Consider the following 8,582-nt stretch of genomic DNA (forward strand, 5'->3'; position numbering starts at 1 on the left):
ATTATCTTAGAAACACGAGCAATATTATTTTGTCCTTGTGACTAATTTGGTTGTTATGTTGTGCTTTATATATAATATTTTGGTTGGTGTTTTACGTTTATATATATATATATATATATATGTTTTAATGGTGTTGGGTTGCTGTTTTATGTTTATAGTTGTCAATAGGTTATTAGATTAATTCGTTTGAATTTTTATCACTAAAAATAGGTATATAATATAGTTGTGTGTATAGGATAAACTTGATGATTTTTAAAAAGTTGGAAAAACTCCTACTAATGCATTTCAAAGTGTTTGGTAAAGAGAATCCAAGAAGAATTTGATGTTTTGGAAGAACTATTACAAAAACTTCTCTTAAGCACTATAAGAAATGCATTAAGTACTATCGAATTTAGCGTCGCACGTTAGCGTCAACTTTACTGTCGGATTTAGCGACGGGTTTGATGTGGAACTCGTCATGCCAAATAATTACCGACAGATAGTCGCTTCTGACGGTAAAGTCGTCGGTAACTTTATTTTGCCGAGAAACCACAACAAATATACGCCAAATTTTGTGTCGAAATTACCGTTGGAATACACTACAAGAAAAATATTGAGTAACATCGTATCTACCGTCCTTCTTGTGTTGTCAGTATAAATGGCGCCGGAAACTGTTTACTGTCGGATTTATTTTGTCCGATGCTAATTACCACCGGATATTCCGTCGGTCTATTCAACGGATTTGGTGAGATTGTGTTGGTGGTTACCGTCTAATTTATGCGATGGTAACTTTGGCACCATATCATGTGTTTAGGCACTATGTATATCCGACGGTAAATCCGACAGTAATGTTAAATTTATAAGTCCTAAATTTTTTTGGCAGTTAAGCCACAATTGAGAGACTCTTGTTAACACAATTGTTAGCAGAAATTTAATGTCGCCAAAAATTAAGAAATAATTTTATTAAAAAATAAATGGTTTGAATGAAATAAAATGTCACAAATTTAGAATACAATGAAGTAAAGATAAACAAAAATGTATAAAACCCTAAATCCTATAGATCCCGGTAGTCTTCGTCGTCATCGTCAACGTCAGCGTCATGGTCCCCCTGCTGAGGCGGCGGAAGGTGTTGCCATAGTGCCATTGGTGCCCCACTAGCAGCACCGCCGCTGGAACTGGCAGTAGCGCTGGCCTCCAGCACCCATCTATTGGTTGTACTCCTCCATGTGCTATCGCAACCGATCGAGCTGCTCTAACTTCTCTGTCAGGTCGGAGCTGATGGCAACACATGCAAGAATCTCTCGATACTTCTGCTCAAACTGCTTCACCTGCTGGTGATAAAGATCTTGTGTTAGCTTCTGTACCTCCTCCCTTAGGATGACGACTTCCTAGGGATCAGCAGGACTGGTGGCAGAAGCAGACGCAGAGGAAGCCGCCAACGTGAAGGAGCAGAGGCCACTGGCGAAGAACGACCCCAACCCGAAGCAATGATTCTTGTAATGTTTAGAGACAGTCTCGCGCCGAATCCTATCGAAATCCACCACTGAGGTCTCGAAGCCGGCTTCGTTGGCTCTACTAGGCGACTGAGATTGCTGGGCCGCAGCCTCCAACCTCTGCGTGTACTCCTCCTACGTCACACACGTTAGTTGTGATTAGGATAATAGTTAAAAAATTGACTTTAAAGAAAATAAAGTTGAAACTTAGGATTAATTTAAACTCACATAATGGGGCACAAACCACCTGTCAGTAAATCTCTCATTGTTTGCCTTCAAAGTATGGGTATACTTGAAGGTCTTCGCCAGTGTCGCCTCACGCTCCAGCGACTTAGACTACAAATTAATATATCAACCAACTAATAAAATAAACGAATAAATTAAACAATAACAGAAAAATATAATAATGAGCTAAAATCTTAATTGTAAATTTGAAATCATAATTGTAATTTTTTTGATTTCACTGAAAATGTTATGAAAATTTTGGTAGAGTTATTCATAAAATTTAGATTTAGCCACCCTTGAAGGGTTCCATCCAATATTTTCCAACAATCTCAGAGCTTAATATAACCTATTCTAACTACCTAAATCCACTAAAACAGAAAATCAAACTAATATTTACTCTCCTAACTAATCAACTAAATTGATAATAAAAAAGGAAAGTAAAAAACTAATTTAAGGAACTACTAAAATATTAAACAATACCAAAATTCTTGCTAGTCTGGTCTTCGTCTTCATGAAGGTTGCTAACTCGTATACCTCAACCACCTAAGCGAAGTCCCGTTAGCGAAGTTCGTCAGACGGCGACACTTGAAACCCTCGTTATCTTTAGAATTATTTGTTATTTCTTGAGTTTCTTCTTATGCTATTATTTATTGGTGTTTGTTATGTTATTAATATATTCGCTGTACAGACATGACGACAGGTAGCAAAGGTAGGTCGAGTGGGTCATGTGGTCGTGGTAGAGTGTGGCTTCCACCGAATACCCTAGGGTTACCCAATCATCACCCTCTACTCCAGATACCCTATCGACCCCTGTGACGTCACAGGTGGGTCCAGTAGACCAGCAATTCATCATGGTTTCAAACCTAAACTAGTGCCTCCTTCTGCTATGCCCACTGTAGATGTAGCGACGACGTCGATAGACCCCGCGGTGGGTGATTCCTCTAGTGCCCGAGTAGGATGCCCCTCCACCACTGCCCGTCATCCAGATGAGAATTTGGTTCATATATATTTGTATGTTATTGTTTAATTTGTTTGTTAATTTTATTATTGATATATTAATTTATAGTCTCAGTCGTTGGATCGTGAGATGACACTGGCGGAGACCTTCAAGTATACCCATATTTTGAAGGCAAATAAGGAGAGATTTGCTGACTAGCGGTCTGCGGCCCATTATGTGAGTTTAAATTAATCCTAAGTTTCAACTTTATTTGGTTTAAAGTCAATTATTTAACTATTATCCTAATCACAACTAACATGTATGACACAGGATGAGTACACGCAGAGGTTGGAGGCAGCGACCCAGCAATCTCAGCCACCTAGTGGGATGACAAATCCAGCTTCGAGACCTCAGTGGTAGATCCTGATAGGATTTGAAGCGAGACCGCCTCTAAACCCCACCAGAATCGCCGCCTCGGGTTGGGGTCATTCTTCGCTAGTCGCCTCCGCTCCTTCACGTTTAGTGGCTTCCTCTGCCTCTGCCTCTTTCACCAGCTCTGCTAATTTGTAGGAAGTTGTCAACTTGAGAGAGGAGGTGCAGAAGCTAACACAGGAGCTTCACCAGCAAGCGGAGCAGTCTGAGCAGAGGTATCGAGATGTTCTCACACGCGTTGCCGTCATCTCGGATCTGAAGGAGAAGCTAGAGCAGCTTGATCAATTACGATAACAGATGGAGGAGTACATCCAACAGATGCGTGCTGGAGGCAGCAGCGCTGCTGGTTCCAGCGGCAACGCTGCTGGTGGGGCACTGATGGTAACACCTACTCTGCCGCCTCACAGGGGGACCACGACATCGACGACGATGACGACGAAGATTACCGGGATCTGTAGGGGTTAGGATTTTATGCATTTTTGTTTGTTTACTTCATTGTATTCTATATCTGTGACATTTTATTGTATTTAGACCATTTATTTTTTAATAAAATAATTTGTTGATTTCTACTAACTTTAAATTTCTACTAACAAATTTGTTAAAAAGAGTCTACTAATTCTGCCAAAAAATAAAAAATAAAAAATATTACTATAGGATTTACCGTCGGATAAATCCGACGATAACTTGGCGCCTAAACACGTGAAATGGTGCCAAAGTTACCGTCCATCAACACAATCTCGCCGAAATTCATTGAAAAGACCGGCAAAAATCCGCTGGTAATTAGTGTCGGACAAAAAAATCCGTGGTAAGCAGTTCCCAACAACGTTTATACCGTTAACTCAAGGATGATGGTAAATCTAACGGTAACCTTTTCACCGGTGAATTTATTTGATAAATTTGACGGTAAATCCAACGGTACTCAGTGCATTTATTGTAATGAAGGAAAATAAAGAAATAGATGAAATTAAGAAACAAAGTAAAGAGAAGGTAACTGTAACACCCTACCACACAGGGCCTTACGCTTAAGTCGTACAGCAGAGGTGGAAAGGTATTACGACCTCTAAAAGAAAATGATATCTACATAGATATAGTTGGGTGAAATCATATCTAGGAGCCTTGAAGAACAAGCTAAACAAATTGATAAACAGAAAATCGTGACACACTCGCATGGATATTCGTAAAACGGACAGGTAAAATCGAAAGATAACTGAACACATATATATACATATCAGAGTTCCAAAACTCAGATAGCAAGCTCTAGACTCGACCTGCGAAGCTAAGGCCGACCAGAGTATATAATTATGTATATATACAACCCAAAATAAAACTCAAACCACAAAATAAACCCCTGTATCTCCAAGTCGACCTCTAAGAGGGACAAAACACAAAATATACATGCGGAGATTCTATAAACATATATACATAGCCTAAAACAAAATATGACAGTCCAAAAGACAGTTCTTCTCTCGTAAGGAGGATAACCAAATGCTCAACGAGGTGTCTCTCGACCTGCATCTGAAAAACAACAACATAGTATGGGATGAGAACCGGAGGTTCTCAGTATGGTAAAGGTGCCCGCATAGTTAATATAAAAGGTCTCGGAAAAGCCAGAGGCATTCCTAGAACTTCGACACTCAGATTTCAGCTTAAGAATTCAACTAAACCAGAAATTAGGTAAGTTGTCTAAGGTATTCTAATTCGGAATCTAACTTTAACCTAATAATTCACGTTCTGTCTCCTCTAATCCTCCGAATCATTGGTGGAACAATCCTCTCTCCTCACTTCTTCGCCAAGAAGGATTTCTCAGAAAACATACACATATAGTTCAAGCAAGAAAAGCACAGGTAGAGAAGCATTTACAGCAAGTAGAACAGGTAGCGGATAAGCAGAATTAAACAGTTAAGCAAACCAAAACAATGCACACTCAAGAAAACAAACAAATGCATATGATGTATGCCTGTCCTATGGCTGATGAGTCTCATCTGTCGGTTATACAGCCAACCCGACAAGTCCTGGTAATTAACCATTGGACAGTCCCTCTGTGCGCGCATCCCCAAGCTCAATAATATTCCATGGAGTCAAACTCCAAGCTCAAATATAATATTCCATGGAGTCACACTCCAAGCTCAATAGTATAGTATTCCATGGAGTTAAACTCCAAGCTCAATAATATTCAATATTCATATTTATATGCATGCCCATGGGGGAATCCGGGGAGTTAAAGTGCCCGGTCACATCTTGCGACAGAGGGTCAACAAATAGTCTCAAATATACAAGCCACATAATAATCTCTTTCTCTTTTAAAATATTACCTCAAATCAAACTCCAATTCTTAAAGAAATTTTGGCAATATCTCCTCTAAGACTCAAATTTCTGCCACCCTTCAAGGGTCCCAACTATCAAACCAAACACCTCTCAGTCACTCAAATCATTTCCAGTAACAAATTATTTCATAATCAAACAAATACCAATATTAAATCTTTTTCCAAACCGACCAACTTCAACAACAAATTATTGACAACAGCTAAACCTCACATTTTATACCATATACACAATCCATCAATTATTCACTCAGTTTATTCCTATCTTAAGGTCTTCTAGCCTGAGTTTTCACGTGACATTAAACATTAACTACGAGAAACCAAAATCATACCTTCGTACGGAATCAAAATATTCAAAGCTCTGGGGAAGCTTTCTGACCGAGCTATCGAAGAAGAAAACGTCCAGAATCATCTTTGCCTCCTAAAACTCTCGTTGGCCAAATCCAAAGAAAAGAGGAGCTACGTCACCGTCAATTTCCACCGATCAAACGTGGTGCCAACGTGTAGAGGAAGAGGATACGAATACTTTTATCGGATTAGATTTTTGATTGGAGTTACAGATTGTAAGAAATCGAAGCCGAAAGGTTAGAGGAAATTTACGTTCTTACACTTCTCTCTCTCGGTCACTTTTCTCTCCCGTCTCTCATTCTTTCGTTTTCTGTATGTATATATATATGTATGGCGGCGTAAATATAATAATGGTAATAAAGTAAATATTACTTATTCCTTCATATGATACTATTATATATAAAGCTAGCTAATGATATAATAAAGCTAACAATTCTTATAACTATTTATTACATATATGTATACGTATAGAAAGGCTTTTCATTAGCTAAATGGCTGCCGCCTTGCGTATATGCATAATAATAATAATATGATTAATGTAATAATATATATATATATATATATATATATATATATATATATATATATATATATATATATCCAACGTAATCCGTAATTGAAGCCGCCTTTTACTTCCATGCTTTATGATTAGTAATATTAATAATACTAACAATAGTAATGATAATTATCCATAATTGAAGCCGTCTTTTACTTCCATGCTTTATGATTAATAATAATAATAATAATAATAATAATAATAATAATAATAATAATAATAATAATAATAATGCAATGAATATGAGATATATATAAATTTATAATGCAATTTAATACTTACGGTAAGTATATATAATAATAATAATAATAATAATAATAATAATATAAATTTGATTAAATTTAAATTATTATAAAATTAGTTTAATTATTGATAATAAAAATAGTTTTTTCTAAAAATAAAGAATTCTAATTTTTATAAAATAAATTATAACTTATTTATATTTATATTTTTAAAATTGAGGGTTGCTACATCCTATTCACCTTATAAAAATTTTCGTCCTCGAAAATTGATATAAAATGGAAGAGACTCATACTAACGTAACTTCCCTTCTTAAATATGTCAAAGAAAAACAGTAAGATTTGACATGTTTAGTTTGCAAATTCAGGATATTCTTATGGCTTAAAAGTCTACGCAAAGCGGAATATACAAGATAAACTCGATGCAGAAAAGTTATAAGGCAGGTTGGTATTGGAACGACGGGTTTATCGCTTCTAATACTCGCTTCATCTAACTCCCAGGTTCTGCTGATTCTAATGGTGTCACCTTTCGTAATTCAATCGAAACTGGTTCAGCCTCTGACGCTAAATCTATCACAACTTACTCTTTCTCTTGACACATAACCGATTATCAATTACGAGTTCAACCTATGTCATGTCTCTTCCTCATAACTTACCATCTCTGGGTTTCAGGTAACTGTCCCGCACAACTCTCAACATTTCCGGTTCTTTATGTATAACTTAAGTTGTATACTCAAAATAATTCAACCCACTACTGCTGCGCCACTCTTATTATTATTCTCCAAGAATTTAGTCACTTTTCTAGGCTGACCAACTATCGTTCTGTCTCACCATTCGGAGGTTTTTAGTCGATCGCTCAATTGAAAATCACAAGGCTCACAACTCGGTAATGTACTACAATGAATGCTACGTGCTATTTACTACGCAAGGCAGTCGAAAATTTCGATTATCAGTGCGTGATTACCTCTAATCGGAGTATCTGCGGTTTCAGCACCATCCGCTGTCATAGTGAACACGCGTCCCTGATGTTGTGCCTTTCCAGCTTCTTGATTCTTCTTCTTTTCTGGACAATTCCAAGACAAATGCCCAGTTTCACCACAGTAATAGCATACACCTAAACCAGCCCTGCACGGAGTATTCGGGTGGTACTTTCCACACCTCCTACAAATTAAATCATTCGGTGGGGTCTGAGCTTGCTTTCCTTTGCCTCTTCCCTGGCTGTTATTATTACTGAATCTCTGGAAGTTATTCTGACCCAAATGTGGTTGTGGGGTGTAACCGCCTCGCTTAAAATCTTGTCCTCTAGGGGCGAAGTTCCTTCCCTGATCTCTCCTAACAAAAATTCGTTGATCACTCTTATCTGATGTCGCCTTTCTCAGACAATCCTCAGCAACTCTACTTTTGTTTACCAGTTCTGAAAACACTCTGATCTCCATTGGTGCAACAAAGCTCAGAATATCACTTCGAAGACCTCCCTCATACTTAATACATTTCCACTCAGCAAAATCATCAGGCGCACCTTGACAAATACGAGAAAAGCGACATAACTCCTCAAACCTGCTAGTATACTCAGCAACAGTCATCTGTCCCTGCTTTAACTGCATCAATTCAAGTTCTTTGGCATTTCTGGCTGAATTAGGAAAGTATTTCTTATAGAACTCTGTTCGAAAAACCTCCCAAGGAATCACAGCGCCATCTGGCTGTAGGATACGTCATGTCCCCTGCCACCAATGCTGAGCCTCACCCTGCAGCTGATAAGTTCCAAACTCAAACCATTGCTCCTCAGGAACCTGTTGAGCCTGCAGTGCCCGTTCCATAGCTTGAATCCAATTATCTGCATCTGTGGGATTTGAGGTTCCCCTAAAGGTCGGAGGGTGAACTTTCAGAAATGTAGCAAGTGTCATGGGACCGTCCTCATCATTACTGTTTCCGTGATTACCCTGGTTTATCTGATTACCCAGTGCCTCGGCTGTCGCCTGCATAGCCGCAGCCATATTTCCCAGGGCATCCATGAAGTCTACTGGATCATTTCCTGCCAGGCCAGGAGTAACA

General features: G+C 38.2%; 1 long non-coding RNA gene across 1 annotated transcript; it reads right to left on the minus strand.

The window, feature by feature from the left end:
* Positions 1 to 1,490: 1,490 nt before the first annotated feature.
* LOC140174475 (uncharacterized) lies at positions 1,491 to 5,860 on the minus strand. Its single transcript, XR_011863821.1, has 3 exons — positions 5,720 to 5,860; positions 1,701 to 1,808; positions 1,491 to 1,607 (listed from the first exon to the last, which is right to left on the minus strand). It is a non-coding gene; the product is annotated as an uncharacterized lncRNA (long non-coding RNA).
* Between the last annotated feature and the right edge of the window lie 2,722 nt (positions 5,861 to 8,582).

Source organism: Arachis hypogaea, chromosome 7 (assembly GCF_003086295.3).
Source record: "Arachis hypogaea cultivar Tifrunner chromosome 7, arahy.Tifrunner.gnm2.J5K5, whole genome shotgun sequence".
NCBI lineage: Eukaryota > Viridiplantae > Streptophyta > Magnoliopsida > Fabales > Fabaceae > Arachis > Arachis hypogaea.